At 41.8% G+C, this 19,600-nt stretch overlaps 1 protein-coding gene across 6 annotated transcripts in view; it reads left to right on the top strand.

Moving 5' to 3' along the window:
- LOC146395835 (uncharacterized) overlaps positions 1-19,600 on the top strand; it is an 811,516-nt gene that overhangs the window by 174,234 nt on the left and 617,682 nt on the right. The window contains exon 2 of one of the 6 annotated variants that reach the window (XR_014829730.1): positions 2,495-2,641. The exons of the other annotated variants lie outside the window; for them this stretch is intronic. The gene's annotated coding sequence lies outside the window, so the exon portion shown is untranslated. The remainder of the gene's footprint in view (positions 1-2,494; positions 2,642-19,600) is intronic. 6 annotated transcript variants of the gene reach the window in all.

The following is a 19,600-nucleotide window of genomic DNA, read 5'->3' as shown; positions in this document are numbered from 1 at the left end:
TTTCAGTGTTGCGTGTTATCCTCTTACTTTCTCCACAGAGATTTGGGATTTTCCAGCGCTCCTCAGTGATGGGGGTGGGGTTGGGGGATGAATGAACCTGAGGGAATAGACAGACCTGCCCCCTATGCTTTCATGAATGAAACTAGATGTCAGTAAGTGACTTGGTGAGCTCTAGTTAGAAATGCTATTTCACAAGCCTTACTGTCTGATTTGTAATTTCAAGGACTACCCCACAACACGACTGTATTTTGTTATGTGTCCTGGGACACAGTCCATAAGAGATGAACTTGATTTGCAAAAGATAAAAAATGTCAAAGGAAGTCGAGTTCCAGAAAATGAATTCCACCGTAGTTTTCACTGAAATATTAACATCCGTTCCCCTCAGACTAGACGCTTTTAGCTCAGTTACACCTCCTGCCTCCACTGTGCATGCCCGCTCCCCACCTGTCAATCTGCCCTCTGCAGCATCTCTGGACAAAACCCACTGTTCTGGCACTCCGGATGAAAACAAATCATTCCCTCACTTGCTGTTCTTCAGAAAGCAGCAAAGAAATAACTTTATTTCTTTGACTCTAAATGTCAGAAATATTTTTTTCCTACCTCTGACGGGAGAAAAGTATCCCAGATGGCTGTGGGAAAAAAAAAAAAAGATTCCCTCTTTTTATTCCATACTGGAGAATCTCAAAGGGAAAATGTCCCTCTGCTTCCTGGTGATGTTGTGATGGTGGCAGAGAAGGAGCAGGTGGACCCTTACTCAGGGTCGGAACAAAGGTGCTCCTCAGAAGGTAGGGGGCATACCTCCTGTCGTGAGAAGCCTCCCGATGTCCACGTGCTTGGGTCTAGGCTTTCTTGGGCCCTTACTCCTGCACTGGGTGCTTTGACATGTAGGTTATCTAAATATTGACTCTTCTAGACAATATTACCACCACATTTTGAAACAGTGGAAACCAAGATTTAAGAGCTTAGATAATTTTCTAAGACCAGAGTTTGTTAAGTTGAAGAATTTTGTTACTTTGTTATTTTTTATGCCTTTTTTTTTGAAAGCATGAATATAAGGAGATAGTTAGAAAGATACTGCAGTAACTTCCCCTTCTGAATGCTGTCTGTACATACAACACACACAACATGGAAGTCTTCTTCCACAGTTTTTGTGATCAGAGGAAATTTTTATAGTTACATGTGAAAGTAACTAACATTACTAAATTTAGGGCTTTTCCTATGCCTGTTTTACTTTGAATATATGTTGCAGGACTTACATACAGAGGGACAGGACACCAAGGCTGTTTTCCAGGAAGCAACATTTATTTGTGCCAGCATGGCTCATCAGATTCATATCCAAAGGCTGAGCCCCCAAGGCAATGGGATGTTGCCTTATATACCCCTGCTAGTTTTCCTGCTATATCTTGGTCCCTTTGTCCCCCTTATAAGGTAACATACATTCTGTAAATTCTGATATGTAATATGGATATTTTATGTTACAGAGTTGCACCTGTGCACAGGGGTTCTGATTATGTCATATTGCCACAAAGTTGTGCATGCTTGTACAGATGCTGGTTGTGCCCCTTTGCCTTCCCTTTGTTCTGGGAGGGCTCCCTACCACAATAAACAACTGGCAATACATAATTATTATTATTAATACAGCATCTAGCATACAAGTAGAATGCCCAAATATTACGATATCAAAATTATGATTAGAAATGTCCCATGTGATGACAGTGTAAAGGGAGTCTTAACAGTATTTTCAAGGAGTTGTAGTCATTTCCAAACTCTACCCAGTGCTTCTCACCCTAAGCTAAAAAGAGGATCCTTGTAGAGATAAAAACAGGATCACTTGGCAAGGATGTTTAGGCTTCAGGGAACCACCACAAAATCCTCTAAATACTACTGGTCCTTTTGAATCTTTGACTTAGATATTGGAAGCTAAAAAGATTTTTAAAAGATAAAAAGTGAAAATATATGCTCTTTAGAAACCATTATGTAATGCTTAAGACATGAGAACAGTAATGTTTAAAAAGAAATTTGATGTAATTAATATAAGCCAAGTAGAAAAATGGAATATACATCATCCTAACAGGTGAGTTAGTAAAAAATAAACACAAACACACACACATGAAAACAAGAATCTTTTCCCTGAACATCCACCAAACACATATAACACCCTCCCCGCCCCCACATACACACACAATACACTCCTGATGCAGTAGTAATCAATTCATTGTACAAGACCGGTGTCTTCTCTGGAAGCATTTATAATGTGAGATGAGTTTGGTTTAGCACCTAAAACCTCTGCTGTACAAATAGTGAATCAGGTAACTCTACCCACTTTCAAATGAGATGTATTCAGTAATAGTTGGATTGTGGCATTTTCATTTAATAGGAATTTTGGTGACCCTGAGGAGCTCTAAAGGAAAAAAAAATGCTGTTTTATCTGTAGCAAATCATGTTACAGAATTATCCACTTGAGTTCACATTTTTTGTTTGTTTTTCCAATCAGAACAGCCCTGTGGGTCAGCGATGGGATCCCCAGATCAGCAGAATAAGCCACACAGCTGCCGAGAGTTCCAGTGTTCCTCATTTTGGGCACAATTTCATGAAGGTTTTGCCTCCAAATTTCGGTTACAAATGGGAGCCAGCCATAAGGGTGAGCCATTTTCTGCTAGCTCTGTGAAGTATATCCATCAGCAGATCCTGAACACAACACTAAGATAGAAGGGTTCGTTTTAGTAGTTTCTGCAGAATGGGATATTGGCCCTTAAAGTGGGCCCTGTGGTCCCTCACTGGTTGGTCAGTCTGCATATGTGGTAAGTTAGTTTCTAGAATTACTAGTAAGGAAGGAAAGGCTGATGAGGTAAGGCATTGACTTGACCACAGGGGAAAAGGAGAAACTAGGTTTCAATTACTGATATTGCAAAGATGGCTGTTGTTAAACTTGGTATTGGAAGTGAGAGGAACTGAGAAATGAAACATTATCAGATAACTCCTGGTCCAAGTAACAACAGATCACTATTTCTCCTGGCTGAGAGCAAAGTCAGGAGCCAAAGTCTGCAGCCTGTCACTGAGGCTGTTTCTCTGATGACAAAGGGTCATTTACACAAGGAGCATGTGTGCTTCTAAAGAGAAAAGGGCCAACCTTCCTGTCTCCTGCACGCTTTTGCTTTCTCTTTTTGTGACATATGTGCAGTGTGTGTGTGCTTACGGTATTTAAACATGAGCTGTGGACCTGGAGTGCAGTTTTAACTTCATTAGCTCTGGAGTAATGATTTTCTTAGCACTTTGTAAAACTTCTCTCCTATGGAGTTTTATAGCCAAAACAAAACAATATAACAACAATGAAACAGTCACACTGCAGAAGAGTAGTTTTGACTTGGTGAGCCTGTTAAAATAGATGTCTGTGTTTTCCTTTTTTATTGCTGCCAGATAGTGGCTAAAAAGAACTCAAATGCATTATCTCCCGGGGCTGCAGATCAGAAGCCTGCACTAGGCTGAGATATCTGGAGGGCTGCCTTCCTTTTTGGAGGTTCTAGGGCAGAATTGGTTGGTTTCCAGGCTCCTTCAGGGTTGAGACTCCTGGCTCCCTGCTAGCTGTCAGCTGGGGCAACTCATCTCCTGAGGCCTCTCCTGTCCTCACCCTTGGCCCCTTCGTCTCTGAAACAGCACCTTCATAAGCTGAGTCCTTTGCATTCTGCTGCATCTCTTCTTCATATCTCTCTGCTTCCTCTTCAGCTTTTAGGGACCCAGGTGATTTCCTGGAGCTACCTGTGGAATCCAGGAGAACCTTCTCTGATACTGCATTTTATAATAAAAAATATGTATTTGCCCTTTGTCCTGTTTCTGGCGCAGAGCTCCTAAAACCCTTGGAATGTTCTAAATGAGGAGATCCATGGACCTGTCTTTTGTTACATTAATGAGGTGACTCTGGGAAAGCACCCCAGTGTAGGGGCTGCGTGTCAGTGTCAGTGGAGCCTCCAGAGAGGACTGGGGGGCTGGAGAGTGAAGTAATTGGCAGTATTAATCAGTCATGCCTATGTAAGGAGACACCAGAGCAGGTGCTGACAGGAAAAGCTGGGTGTTTTGGGGTCCTCGGCTTTGCCATTGATCCAAAAGTCATCGCTGGGGATTCCTTGGCAAGTGATTCTTCACATAAGTTTGGCACTTGATGTACTAACAAGTATCTTAATCAAATACCTTATTCTCTACCCCACCCTGAAATATATTTCTGTCCTGGTACTGCTTTACATTCCAGTAAACACCTGTCTCTTCTGTAGATGACCATGTCTCTGTTCAGAGGTGAGGGAACTGTATCACCTTAGGTTGATTTTGCCACAAGAAATTGTAACTTCATGTTTCCACTGCAGTTGTTTGTCCTCTTTGAATTTGCTGTTCTCTGGGCTTGGCCAGAGTTCCCCCGAGGTCTCTGCTCTCTTGGCTGCTTCCTGTATTCTGTGGCATCTAGAAAAATTAAATTGAGACAGCCACAGATTGCCTCGAGTGGCACAGGACCTCTTCACCTCTTACATTTTTCGCAAAATGTAGTTTAAACCCCTGGAATGTTGGGTGTAGAACTGACAACAGGAGTTCCGGTCGTGGGGCAGCAGAAACAAATATGACTAGGAACCGTGAGATTTCAGGTTTGATCCCTTGCCTCACTCAGTTGGTTAAGGATCCGGCGTTGCTGTGAGCTGTGGTGTAGTTCGCAGATGAGGCTCCGATGCTGCATTGCTATGGCTGTGGTGTACACTGGCAGCTGTAGCTCTGATTAGACCCCTAGCCTGGGAGCCTCTATATGCTGTGTGTGTGGCCCTAAAAAAAAAAAAAAAAAAAAAAGTACTGGCAACAGACAGAGGATTAAAAACAAGTGGTCCCTGGTCCCTGCCTTTCCAACAAGGACAGGAACCCTGTCAGCAGCTCCTCTGAGGGGATTCTGGCTCAGGTAACACATTGACGCCCAAAGGATAGCTGTCACATTAGCAGGAGCCACTCAAATGAGTCAGCTGGCAGGTGAGTCTTTGTTCCAAAGAATGACAGCCCCGGAGAGCCGCTCCGACTTTTCTCATGTTGGGAGTGGGGGTTGACATCCTGTCATCAGTACTGGATGAGAAGCACTGTTGCGGTGGGTAGAGTTTGCAGCATGAAGGAGATCTCACAGCGAATGATGGAAAATTCTCTGCTATGGGCACATGAATCTCCGTGATAGATGCGGAGAACTGCTTTTATGTGTGCTGTGTACTTGGAAGAACTGACACACGTGGATATTTATACACATATGCATATTTGTGCATGTACGTGTGGATACATACATATTTTTTGGTATGCTATCCTGTTATTTATTTTTCTTCCCCCTTTATCTAGCATCTCTTCTTTTAAAGACAGGTACTCCACCACCTCTGCCAGGAAGAACCCTCCCCTCTCCCTGCCCCTGTGTGCCCTCCTTTTTCCAGGCTGAAGTGGCACCTCCCCTGTACTCTGTAACTCCCCCACATTTACATTTGTCCAAACAGGCATCACACTATCTTCAGCCCCATTTTTCTTTTTAACTCTATGGCATCTCTGTCTTGCTGAGTCCTCGGCACAGGGAAGGCCCACAGAACACTTGTTGAGTGAACAAAGAGTGTCAAGAGTGTATGAAGGAAATACTGTTCTCCTAGCTTTAGAAATCCAACTAGTTTTCCTCCCTCCCACTCTCAGACCTTGTCCTTAAATCAACACAATTTCATGGCACCATTAAGTACCAAGATAATGACTTTTTTTAAAAAAAACACTCATTTTTTCTTGAACACTTGTTTTGTGCCAACTTGACATGGACCATTAACAAAAGTAAATACGTGTTCCTTGGTCTCTGCTTTATTCAACGCTCAACAACAACCTCCAGGCCCAGCAGCACCTTTATTAAGAAGCAAATCTCATAATAAGCGTTATCATCACGATTAAAAATAAATAAAGTGACACTAAATGGCTAGAGCTCCCCCTTCCCATAGCCTAAGTGCTGGCCAAGCCCCTCCCTCTGCCCTCCCAGTTGAAGCCCCTCTCATCAGAGGTGCCTAAACAAAAGATACCTCAGTCAATTGGAAGGTGATTAGAAGTGATTATCCAGCTGCCTCCAGTAGAGGTCTTGGGGGAAAATTGAATTCTTAACTGTTGGTAGAACTTGGCTGGTTATTCTGGTGTTGCAGGCCCTTAAGTTATTGGAATTGGTGACTATTTACAAAATGCTATCCCAGGATAAACAACAAAGTCCTACTGTCCAGCACAGAGAACTATATCCAATCTCCCCAGTAGACCATGACGGAAGAGAATATTTTTAAAAATACATATATGTGCATAACTGATTCACTTTGCTGTACAGCAGAAATCTGCACAACATTGTAAATGAACTGTACTTTAAGAAAAAAAAAATTAATGCCTTCCCTTTTCACCATGTTACCCAAGGTGGTGGATGTTTAACTGACAGATGTCAACATCATTTATTTTCTTGTTCGAAAATAACATTGACAGTGGGAGAGACTGGGAGTTTTCGGTTAGTAGATGCAAACTATTGCATTTGGGGGAGTTCCTGTCATGGCTCAGTGGTTAACGAATCTGACTAGGAACCATGAGGTTGCAGGTTGTGGGTTAAGGATCTAGCGTTGCCGTGAGCTGTGGTGTAGGGCGCAGACATGGCTCATATCTGGCATTGCTGTGGCTGTGGCTGTGGCATAGGCTGGTGGCCACAGCTCTGATTAGACCTCTAGCATGGGAACCTCCACATGCCGTGGAGACAGAAAGACAAAAAAAAAAAACAAACAAAAAAAACAAACAAACAAACAAAAAAAAAAAACAAAAATTATTGCATTTGGAATGGATAAGCAATGTGCTTCTGCTGTATGGCCCAGGGAATTACATCTGATCACTTGTGATGGAACAAGATGAAGGATAATGTGAGAAAAAGAATGTATATATATATGTATAACTAGTCATTTTGCCATACAGCAGAAATTGACAAAACATTGTATATCAACTATAATAATAAAATTTAAGCTGTGGTGTAGGTCTCATACTCGGCCCAGATCCCACATTGCTGTGGCTGAGGTGTAGGCTGGCACTTGTAGCTCTGATTAAACCTCTAGCCTGGGAAATTCCATATGGCAAGGGTTCAGCCCTAAAAGACAATAAACAAACATAGTTTTCTTCAAAGAACCAAGCTTCCTTTTGTGATAGGAATAATTGGCCCTAATTTTGGAAAGGTCCTGGGGGTTACTGTGGTGCTCACAGTTAACTGCTCTCTGCAACCATGCCCCCCAATCTCTTGTTTTCATTGTAATCATCTCCTATTTTGCAAAGCCCTGAGCCAGACTTAGGTGATGCAAAACAAAAGACAAAACTCAGAACAAGGGGAGGAAGAGCTGGGTTCCCGATGGACTCACCTCGTGTTTCCTTCATTCACTCCCTGTCTTTCAGAACCTTCCAGTTGTTTTATTCCTTCCCAAGAGTCCTCCCTTTGAAACTCTGCAACATTTCTCATGAACATACTCATGGCACCCAATTTCCTTCCTCTTTTGAAATTGTGGTGCTGCTGCTTCATTTTCCTCACTGAACAAACATTTGCCTCGTCCCAGTTACTCTAACCGTGAGCCCGGATCCAGTGTTTCTCGGTTTGCTTTTTATTTTTCCTGGTGCTTGTCGACCCCCTGCCTTGGCTCCACACAGTTTGGAGAAAGAGCACTGCCTTCTTTCCATATGTTTTAGAAAAACTCGGATACTCTCCTTTAGAGCTAGCCGCCCGCTGCTTGGGGTCAAGGCTCTGACCCAGCGTCCTCACTCAGTCCAGTCCCTCCGGCTGCTGCCCGACCATTCCAGCCTTCCCACCCCAGCTCTTCCCACAGTCAGCCACTCAGAGATCTTTATGATGCCTACATATGATTTTGTCTTTCCCTATTTTGTAAGGTATTTTCATGATCCCTTGACTTAAAGCAGTACTTCATCATTGGGCTATCTGAGCTATTTCAAGGAATTCAAAGAATTACACTTTTTTTTTCATGATAAAGCAGCAACATTCAAGAGAAATATTAGATTTCTTCACTTTGGGATAGGAATTTATCATTTTACTGTGCAAATGCTTATTATTTTATTCTAACAAGAAGCTCTGATTCTACACACACACACACACACACACACACACACACACACACACACTTGGTTAATCCCAGGTGAAGAGATCGATGAAATTTTTTGCTTTTGAAAATTTAATTTGGTCATCAAATATATATCTTCCCATGTGGCTTATGGGACAAAATCAAGGGCATCTTTCGTGGTTTTGGAAAGCCTTGGGAACCCTTCCTCTAAAAGACAGTCTTGACCATGTTGCACAAAGGCCTCTGCACCATCACTTCTTCTTGGAGAAATCTCACGGCTGAACCAGAGGCACAGAGTCTGTGGATTTGTTCCACCACAGCTGCTCCCTGTCTGTGATCCAGCAGCACATGGTACACACCAGCCCTGCCTATTCACTGTTAGCAAACCTACATGCAACATCCTAACCTCACAAGGAGGCTTCAGGAGCATGTGTCGTTTGTATCCTGGCAGGCATGTATCATGATCTGATTCAAAATGTGATTTTAATATCATTTATTCTATATGGAAGGCAAGAGAAATAGAGTGAGAGGAGCTCTGAGGAAAAAGAGGACAGAGGAGGCTGCTGGATGGGATCCTAGCTCACCTCGAGGGCAAGGACGCTTATGATGGACACAGAGCAAGTGTGAGGCCACCAGGTGTGTGCCTTCCAGGTGCTGTGGTCCTGCATGGGAGAAACTGTATCTTTTGTTAGGAGCCAGGCAAGTCAGCATATCTGATGTGGAGACAAGATCAATACAATAGTATAAAAGCCTGCAAACTAAGCTGGAGGAAGTTTACAAATAATTACCAGAAGGAAGAGAATATGATTAACATTTACAGTGTGTCTTATATGTGACCATCACTCTACTAAGAGTTTCCCATGAATTATTTTATTACATACTCACATCACCAAACAGGTATCATTATTCCACTTTTATGGATGAGGACCTGGGCTCATAGAAATTACAGAACAAAGAACAAAGACTGTGTTTGGACTGGGTAGATGCTTACTGTGACTGGGAAGACTCTTTCTCCTCTTTTTATACTCCTTTCTTGTTCTTGAGTAATTTTATTTTCTTGGAGACAATGTCAGAAATTTGAGAAATACATAAAAATATACCTAATGCAAAAAATTGGGAAGTAAGCATACCCCTTAGGGTGCACAGCCTATAATAACTGTGTATATCAATGTATGGCTCAACACCTGTACCTATATCATGATGCTTTTTAGTATTGCATATAGTTATTTTTTTAATTTAAGCCCAATTAAAAAGTCAAGAAAGATAGCTTTGGTAACTAATTATCTATTAGAACTTCTGAGAAACAAGATCTAGTCAGAGTTTTTGCAAAAAGGAATTTGATTTAATCAGTTGTGCTTATTTATACAGTCATTTCCAATGTAGTTTATTGGCCTTTGGCAGAGTCCTTTTCCCCCTGCTAGATCAGATTTTTTTTTCCTCTAATACCTGTGGTCTCCTGACTTTCTCGATATCCCATGTCTACCCTTTTAAGTTGTACATCTGAAAAATTCACATCTCCTAAAAAGCTGTTATCCCCCTCCTGTGGTTTATTGAATTTTACCTGTTGATCTAATTTGAATACACACTCCCAAAGACCTTTAAATGATATGCACTTTTTTTAAAGAGGGAAAGGATTAAAATAAAAGTTTATTTGATTTTTGTTTTTATTGTTTTCAAGTCAAATTTTTACCTGGTAAGCCAGTTGCAAGTAAAAGAAGCATTTCTTTCACAAGACAGCATTACACAAATGTGTCTAGGTGACTATCAAAAATTACACTTCCTGAAGCTCCTGTTGTGGCTCAGTGGTAATGAACCCAACTAGCATCCATGAGGATGTGGGTTCAGTCCCTGGCCTTGTTCAATGGGTTAAGGATCCGGCATTGCCGTGAGCTGCTGTGTAGTTGGCAGATATGGCTCAGATCAGGGGTTGCTGTGGCTGTGGTGTAAGCTGGTGGCTATAGCTCTGATTCAACCCCTAGCCTGGGAATTTCTACATGCTGGGGGTGTGGCCCTAAAAAAACAAAACAAAGACAAAAACCAGACCCTAGGGGAAGTTCCCTTTGTGGCTCAGCATGTTAGGAACCTAACATGGTATCCCTGAGGATGCAGGATCAATCCCTAGCCTCTCTCGGGGGTTGAGGGCCCAGCTTTGCTGTGACTGTGGTGTAGGCCAGCCTGGGAACCTCCATATGCTACAGGTGCAGCCCTAAAAAGAAAAAAAAAAAAAAAAACAGACCCTAGGATGCACTGAGGACACTGATTTTAGTGAAATGAACAGAATTATATGCTGGAATGTGTTTTCTAATATAAATATTAATCTGAGGTCATACATGCTTAAGGATGGTAGGTAGGTCTAAAACCCCTAAGAGTAGCTTTCTAACTTTGTTCAAACTCCTATGGTGACAAAACTTCAACTAAGTGAGCCCACTGGGAGGTAGTTCAAAAGATGGGTCTTTACATCCACCCATCAAGTGGTTCCCAGCCCCCACCATCAGCTCCGTAATTTCACCATCATCTCTAGCTCTGATATTGGAAGTGCCAGGTGAGTCTTCCTGTGTGTGAGCCAGCGCTGAGTCAGACGGTGTCTTTATTTTTCTGAAAACTCATTGATTGTGTGTTTTCATCCATCCCTGAACAGGACACACTAACATCACAGTGATTTCTCTCTGTGGCTTCGTCTGCTGGAGCACATTTTCATTCTCTGGCCCTGAGGTAGACAGGGCTGCAAAATGGCACCATTTGCATGATTTTTATGTTTTGAGAATGACACGGAAGGCAGTGCCCAGTCAGAGGACTGGTCTGCATGGCTGGAAGTGGGAATGGGAAAGACCAGAAATATCTGTCTCTGCAGGCTGTCCACAGACACGACTAGATCTTTGTCTTCTGTTTTTAAAGGTGTGAGAGAGATTGCAGGCTGCCCGTCCATGTCAAAGTAACAGGACTGAAATGATTCCAGCCCTGCCAGAGGGAGGGGGAAGCCCTGTGACTGCATATGGCTTCTCAGCGTCCCCAAGATGGGCTGTTCCTTTCTCTGTGGCCTCTGTAAATGCTCACATATGCTGATTTATGATGGGCCTCTGTAAATGCTCACATATGCTGATTTATGATGGGCAATCAAGGAGCCAGAAAGACTTGCTGAAGACAACTAAATGATAATAGGTTCTGCAAAGGAAAAAGCAAATGTTCTGGAATAAGAGTGGGAGATGAAGCTTGAGTCCATCAGCAGAGCTCAGTGGAGCTGAGGTGGACCTGCCAAGTACACACCCTTGGTAGTTATGGACTCAGTGACATGAATGGAGTTGCCATCTGTTTCTTCTGGTCTGTAAAGATATAAAGAATGGTTTTCACTGATGATATCCATAAGTCACACAGAGGTAGCCAAGAAAGTCTGATTTCGTTTATCCTCAGGAAAACCCCTGAATGCAGGCAGGCACCAGATACAAGCCTCTTTCAAGGCTCTGTTAGTAAGGCCAGTACTGTGTGCTGAGGTGTAAGTAATTGTGTAGCTTTTAGATTTAATACAATTACACCTTTGTAGGATAGTGGTTCTCATTAAAGTCAAGGATGACTGGAAAGAGTGTTGCAGTGAACAATATACTTGGGCACCCTCTTAAATATTCTTTTTAAAAGTAATAGAATAAGGCACAGGATGGATGTTGTCAGAGAGAGAGAGAGAATGAATGTGAATTTATAAATAGATAACAGATAGAAAAAAAATGCAATAAATCTTTTGAGAAGAAAGCATGTTGGAAAGTGCAAGGTTTCCAAGGAAGAAACTTCAGGAAATAGTTCCAAATCTTCAGTAGCAAAGAGTAAAAAAGAAAAGAAGCCAAGGAGAGCTCCTTTTTTTAGCTCAGACCCTGTATTTCCCCAGAATATTGAATCCTACTTAGGAGAGATTCCAGCACTGAGCAATGAAACTGAGAAAGCAGTGTTAGGATTTCAAGGGCTATTGGAATGCACTAGTCACAGGGGTCTGAGCATCAGATAACCCTTCAATATCTGGGACTTTCCAACATCAGCCTCAACTCCCTTCAGAAAAACTGATCCATAAGATATGTAATTAAGGTATTGTAAGTGATACTTTAAGGCATTAGATCTTTTTCTATTTCTTTCTTTTTTTTTCTTTTTTGCTTTTTTAGGGCCACACCCACAGCATATGGAGGTTCCCAGGCTAGGGGTCAAATCGGAACTACAGCTGCTGCCTACACCACAGCCACAGCAATGCAGGATCCGAGCTGCATCTGTGACCTACACCACAGCTCATGGTGACACTGGACCCTTAACCCACTGAGTGAGGCCAGGGATCAAACCCACAGTCTTGTGGTTCCTAGTCAGATTCATTTCCCCTGCTCCACAATGGGAACTCCAAGATCTTTTCTTATAAAAGGTCTTAATGTCAGGAAGGATGAGGAGAGATACAAGGCTGCTGATAACAACACATCTGTCTCCAGGCTGTTGCTCTTGCTAGAAAGGTTCTGTAATGAGTCAGAATCTCAGTTCCACCAATTGATCCTAATTCTGCCCTTTGTAGTCACATAGCAAAGTTGTTGTCTCTTGCACATGACATTTATACTGAGGTTAAAAGAGAAGAACATGTTGGCTGCTAAATGTCGAGAATGCTAGACTAAAATCCTACCTACCCTGCAGCTTGGAGGCTCTTTAAGGGTCTGAGGCACTTGAACTCTTCACAGTTCTGGTCCTCTAAGGTCAAGGTCACTGGACAACATATTTCTGAGTATTTTTCCTCATCTATCCCTTGGTCAAGAAGGAGCCAGTTCCTGGAAGTGATGAATCCCCACTCTCTGTTCTAGAAGAGGACAGCTTGCTCATCCTACTGGATGAAGGATTTCATGGCACAAAACTAGACCCTGATGTCACCTACTTGTTGGCTCAAAAACTGATTGTATCAGTACAAGTGAAATCTGACCTTCCCCTAACTTATCTTCATAAGTTGCCATGAGCTGTGGTGTAGATCACAATTCGGCTTGGATCCTGCATTGCTGTGGTGTAGGCTGGCAACTGTAGCTCAGATTTGACCCCTAGCCTGGGAACCTCCATGTGCTATCAGTGAGGCCTTCTTCATATTTCATGTAGGAAGAAGTCTAGTGGGAAAGTCTTGACATAATTAGCTCTCCTTCAGGTAATTTTTCCAGGAAACAATTCTCTACATGTTTTCTGTTTGTTTGCTTGTTTTGTTTTTTGGTGGGCCCACTAAAGGGTCTCTCAACTATTTTGGCCTCTTCCAAGGCCATGATGGTGAGACTTTATGATGAGATAAGCACTTTGAAGAACAAGTCAAGGAAGGTTTGACATCCCCCAGAGAAAGGCAATGGGTAACAAAGGATGCCTTTGCTCTGTTAAGGGGAAGGATCCATCACAGATTGCATCACAGGCCCCCAATACTTGGCCAGCATTCCCAGATCAGTTCCAGAAGGTATAGGAGGCTCCATAGCACAGCAGGTGGAATATATGGAACTGTTCTACCATGCAGGAAAATATATTTTCTAAGTGAGTCATAAACCACACAAATCCCCCATTTATTCCTGAAACAAATGAGGGGGTATATAAGTTTAGAAGCCCTATCAAGCTATATAGCTTGAACTGGCAACCCTAAGTGCCACTCGCGGAAGCCCACATGGCTGGGTTCATCTGGATTCACCATGGGAAAAGGCCCTAAAGAGGTGAATCACTGCTTCCTCTTAGGCTGCCTCAGATTTCAGGTATAGGGAGGGGAGGGCCATGAATGGAGGGTTGTGGGCCCTGATCTATGGTCACAGATGCTGCCTATAAACTTTTTCATGCCCTTAATGTTTCACCCTTTCTAAAACGCATGACAGGTACTTTTCAGTTATGTTAAAACCAGGAAGCCCAATCACTCTGCTGAATAAATTTCAAGTTTTCCTGAAGGCCTCCCCAAATTATAACACCATTAATATATGACCATTTAAATTTGATGTAAGGGAAGTTTGCAATGTGTCACAGAGGAAATGAATCTGATTAATATCCAGGAGGATATGAATTCAATCCCTGGACTTGCTTAGTGGGTCAGGGATCCAGTGTTGCTGTGAGCTGTGGTATAGGTTACAATGTGGCTTAGATCCTGCATTGATGTGGTGTAGGCTGGCAGCTGTAGCTCAGATTCGACCCCTAGCCTGGGGACTTCTATGTGCCATGGGTGAGGACATAAAAAAGACAAAAATAAAGTTAATAATAATACATTTTATTTAAGAATGATTATGGCTTGGATTTGGAGAACACATGATGCAGAAGGCATCTGCTTTGACTGATGTGCTGGGAGAATCAGTGGTGTGATTATTTATTTTTCTTTCTGTTTTTGTTTTTCCTCCAACCCAACCAAACTTCACCATTATTGAAACATTTATTCATTCAACAATCCTCATTGATCATTTAGTGCCTCATCAGATTCCAGGCACAGCTCTAGACATGGTGTGGGGGGAGAGTGTGGAACAGTGAACAAACTTTAAAAAATCCTACTGTAATTCTTACATTTTAGAGTAAGGAGGGAAAAAATGGGCAATTAAAATATGCCTGTTGCTGATACCTATTAAGGAGAAAAATCAGGGTAAAGAGTTAGAGGCTGTTTTGATGTTTGGATTTCTAGTAGCTAGGTTTGGAAAGGCCATAAAGAGAAGAGATTTTTTTTTGAGAAATGATCTAAAGAAGGTGGGGAAAGGCCTCTCTGGTAACTGGAGGATATGTTCCAGGCAGAAGATGCATAAAGTCTAAAGACTCCAAAGCTAATGTGCCGGTTTATGCCAGAAAAGGATGACCATGTAAATTTGTGGAATAAGAAAGAGAAAAGAAGGAGGAGTTTAGGTCACAAAGGTGATGGGAGGCTGCTGACTGTCCGATTATATTGGGTTTTGTAATCATGGACATTGCTTTTCATCTAGAGGACTCTGACCGAAGGAGTTACATTATGTGGTTCATATTTTAGAAAGATTATTGTTATGAATAGATTATAAAGGGACGAGGAAGGAAGGGCAGTAGAAGGAAGACCAGCTAAGAGCATTTTATGGTAAATTAGCCCAGAGTTGGTGGTACTTTTAGCAAGTGTCATAGTCACAGCGGTTTCAGAAGTGGTTGGATTTGACATGAATTATTCGCCAACACTTTGTTTTGGAAAAATATTTTATTTTATTTTATTTTTTTGTCTTATTGCCATTTCTTGGGCCGCTCTCATGGCATATGGAGGTTCCCAGGCTAGGGGTCGAATCGGAGCTGTAGCCACTGGCCTACACCACAGCCACAGCAACACCGGATCCTTAACCCACTGAGCAAGGCCAGGAATTGAACCTGCAACCTCATGGTTGCTAGTCTCATTCGTTAACCACTGAGCCACGATAGGAACTCCTAGAAAAAATTTTAAACCCCTGGAAAAACTAAAATAATATTATAGCAATACCCATATATGCCTACATTCAGTAAACTGTAACCTTTTGCCACAGATATTTTGACTTTGTACACACATACATGGACACACATGCATATATGCATAAAAACATATAGATGAGCCATTTGAAAGTAGCTTGCGGACACCATGGTATTTCAACATCTATGCCGTAAGAAAAAAAGGGATTTTCCTACATAACCTCCCTGCTCGTACCACAAACAGGGAACTTATCATTGATGACATAGTATAATCTATTAATTCATGTTCAAGTTTCTCCAATTTTATTAAAACTTATCACTCATAATGGTTTTATTTATTTATTTTTGGCTTGGTTTGGAAGCATGACATTTTTAATTGCCTGCAATGAAGTGGCAAATATTTCTAGAGTTTTAAATATTTGCTCAGGTTAGCAGTGTTTCTTGTGGTCAGGACAGTGCTACCTATGAAGAGAAAAAAAAAGCTGCCCTCAGCCCTTCATCTGAGAGAAGATCTATGTGCAAGATTTTTAGAAGAATTAAATATGAACTGTGAGAAAAGGACAGAGGTCAGAGGAGTTCCTTGGTTTTTTTGGCCTGAGCCAAACTGAACAAATAGGCTGGTGGTAGGCTGAGGCTTCTATCAGCTACCCAGAGTTCAAGGACAGGTCCGGGTTGGAGATGCAAATTTGGGAGTCATCAGCACATATTTGGTCTTTAAGGCCAAACAATTAGATGAGCTCACCAGAGTAGTATGTTTATATACAGAAGAGGTCTAGGGACCATGGCCTTTAGCTCTCCAAAATTAAGTCAGATACACAAGGAGTCAGCAAAAGACAGGAGTTGCCAGACCAAGAAAGAAGGAAAAACAAGTGAATATGTCCTGATTTCTGTGGATAATCTCAAAACTCCTTCAAAGTGGAGTCCTTCACAGTGTCAAGCCAGGAAAGATGAATGGAGCCTGCAATTTGGCCTTTGATTCAGCAATATGAGGTATTGGTATAATGTTAGGGAAAAAAGCCCAACTTATATGGGAGACAGGATAAGAATAAAGGGAATTAAAATCATTAAGAAATTTTATTGTAAATGAGCATAGAGAAATGGAACAGTAAATAGAAGGGAGAGTGTGGGTCCAAAGACTTTTTTAATGGGAAAATTAATTTGGGGTTAGTAGATGCAAACTATTACATTTAGATAAGCAATGAGGTCATGCTGTACAGCACAGAGAATTATACCAATCTCTTGTGACAGAACATGATGGAAGATAATGTGAGAAAAAGAATATATACATAGGTACGTATGACTGGGTCACTTTGCTGTATAGCAGAAATTGACAGAATATTGTAAACCAACTATAATTTTTAAAAAATGAAAAAAAGGAGAAAGTATATACTATATCCAATTACATATATATATTTTTTTGGGGGGGGTCAGCATAGCCAGGCCACAGTACCCATGTATTTGGTCAGACACTAGTCTACATGTCACCGTGAAAGCATCTTAAAAGGGGACTGATGTTTAAACCACAGGTTGCTCTTAGGATAGGGCCACGGGCTCTGATCCTGACTCCTGAGGACTTTACAGGGTTCTGAGAACACGGTCCCCACATGGGGCTGACACCCTCTTTCAGAGAGTGAAAGGGTACACCTGATGTTGGAAGGATGGGATACATGACTTCAGAATCTTCCTGCTCCAGCATAGGTCTTTCTGAGAACTCTGTTGGCATGAGTAAGAACAGAGCATTCATTGCTGGAAGCCAGAGCTGGGGAGTCTTTTTTTTTTTTTTTTTTAATTCTTCCTAATTTTTTTTTTTTTCAAATTCCTCTGCCGAATTCACATACATTTTCATCGTCCAAGGTATCCTTGTTTCTAATTTAGATTAGGATAATAGCATCCCAGCCTGTCTGTCTCTTTGCCTGTTATCGCCCTCCCCCTCCATTCTCTGTAGAACAACTGCAGCCCTCGTTCCTAAGGGCCCATTTGTCTGCCAAAGAGTTTCAGTTGTGAATTTCCTATTGTGGCTCAGTGGGTTAAGAATTTGACTGTAGAGGGTCAGGTTCCTGTGGAGCTGCATGTTTGATCCCAGCCCAATGTAATGGTTAAAGGACCTGGCACTGCTGCAGCTATGGCGTAGGTTGCAGCTGAGGCTCAGATTGAATTCCTGGCCCAGGAACTTCCATATGCCCTGAGTGTTTCCATAAAAAGAAAAAAAGTTTCAGGTGCTTTTCAATGGATTTTGGGGAAAATAAAGGATCTGGCACAAAGCTCTCTTGTTTTGCCTGAAACGCTCTTCTCCACCTTCTGCATCCAGTGTCTTCATATTTATCTTTCAGGTCTCAGCTTAATCCACACTCTCTGAGGTGTGTGCACCCCAGTACCCAAATAGATCAATGATTCCTATTATGTTTTCTCATAGCACCATACAACTCTATTTTAAAGCATGATTAGTAATGTGCTTATATTTATTTGATCCTTCGATTACACTTATCTCTTTACCACCAGACTTTAAGATGCCGAATGGAGTATCATGTCCCTTTTTGCTCACATGGTACCTGAGGAATATAACATAACATATAATGTAATGTAACAAGTACTATAAATATGAAGGAATGAACTAATGCCTGTGAGAATATCTGCTCTCTGGGATGGTACTAACAAATCCAGTTTTGTATTGAGAAAACCCAAACAGGGTCACAAATTATCCAGCTAAAGCCTAATTGCCATTTTTTTGGCCACACCTACTGCATGTGGAATTTCTGGGGCTGGGGATCCAACCCTCACTACAGCAGGGACTAGAGCTGCTACAGTGACAACACTGGGTCCTTAACCCACTGAGCCACAGGGGAACTCCCGTAATTGCCATTCTTAATTAAAGAAGACCTCCAGGACTTAGGTACTACTCTACATTTCTGAATGGAATACATCTTAAGATTTATTTTTCTTTTCAAACCAATATCTGGGTGCTATAACCAGATATACCCAGATAGACCTGCAGAAACATAAAAATCGTACCCTTATCACTTTATCAAATGAAAGAAAGCATGCATGGTAAGCCTTGCAGGTGTATTGGAATCTATGCAAGAGGCATTTAGGCAACATTCTGTGCTTATTCAATATTTCAGGAACAGCATCCTAGGGTCACTTTGCTTAGTCAAATGCTCTGGGTCTGAGGTGGAGGGAGCATCTCCCTAGATCTCAGAAAAGCAAAGGTACTGCCTATATTTTCCCCCTCTCCCCTTTGCCTGTGCTCAGTACTATCTAGAATGAATCTACTTAATTAAGGTGCTGTGTGTGTTAGCAAGGCCAAGGAGCCTTTCATTAGAATCTCCTATTTTTGGCTGCTCTGTGCAGCCTATCAGTATAATTAGCTTGAATGAAAATTGGGTGCTAGCTGTAAGTCACCACTCTTTTAAGGAGGGGTGTGTTAATTCAGAAAACATGAAGCAGGATGAGGTCAAAGGACTGTACAGTGTGTAGTTATGGCTTAGTAGCTTGCCTTTGTAATGACCAGGTGAATAATGATGATGATGTCAGGTAGGAATTGTCAGGTGGTATGTGCTCATCTCTAAATGGATTATCTCTAATCCTCACTAAACACTGTGAAGTGGGTGGGTATTGCTATTATCCTTTTTCTACACACAGGATGGTTGAAGCTTGACCACGTTAAGACAATTTCCTGAGGGTCCCTAGGCTGGCAAGTGGCTTGAAACATTAGGGTTTTTCCACTTCCTCCATGCCCACTTTTAGACTGGATCACACTCTCCAATCATTCAAGTCAGTTCTCATTTTGTAAAAAATTTGATACATGTGTGAGTTAGGAGAGAAGTAAGAAAGAGAAATACAAGGCTCTTTATTCCAAGACTGTTTTGGGGAAAAAAGAAGCATGGGGGCACCATCCAGGAGTACTGCTTTCAGCAATTATTTCAATTCATTGGAACAAGGAAAATCTTTTGGCGCTGCTTTGGGGGGAAATAATCTGCAGGTGGAATCTATAGATATTAATAGGTTCAGTAGATGATGAAATAGGAAGATGTAAATCATGTTTATCAAAAGTGAAAATAAGAGCACCCAGGAACACTTGCCAACATGACAGAGCACTG

This window comes from Sus scrofa, chromosome 15 (assembly GCF_054392235.1).
Source record: "Sus scrofa isolate SSC_HxYL_T2T_F1_AM1 chromosome 15, Sscrofa_HxYL_maternal_Yorkshire_Landrace_v2.0, whole genome shotgun sequence".
Lineage (NCBI taxonomy): Eukaryota > Metazoa > Chordata > Mammalia > Artiodactyla > Suidae > Sus > Sus scrofa.
Note: the sequence above shows the minus strand (reverse complement) of the source record. Positions and strands in the feature narration are given on the sequence as shown.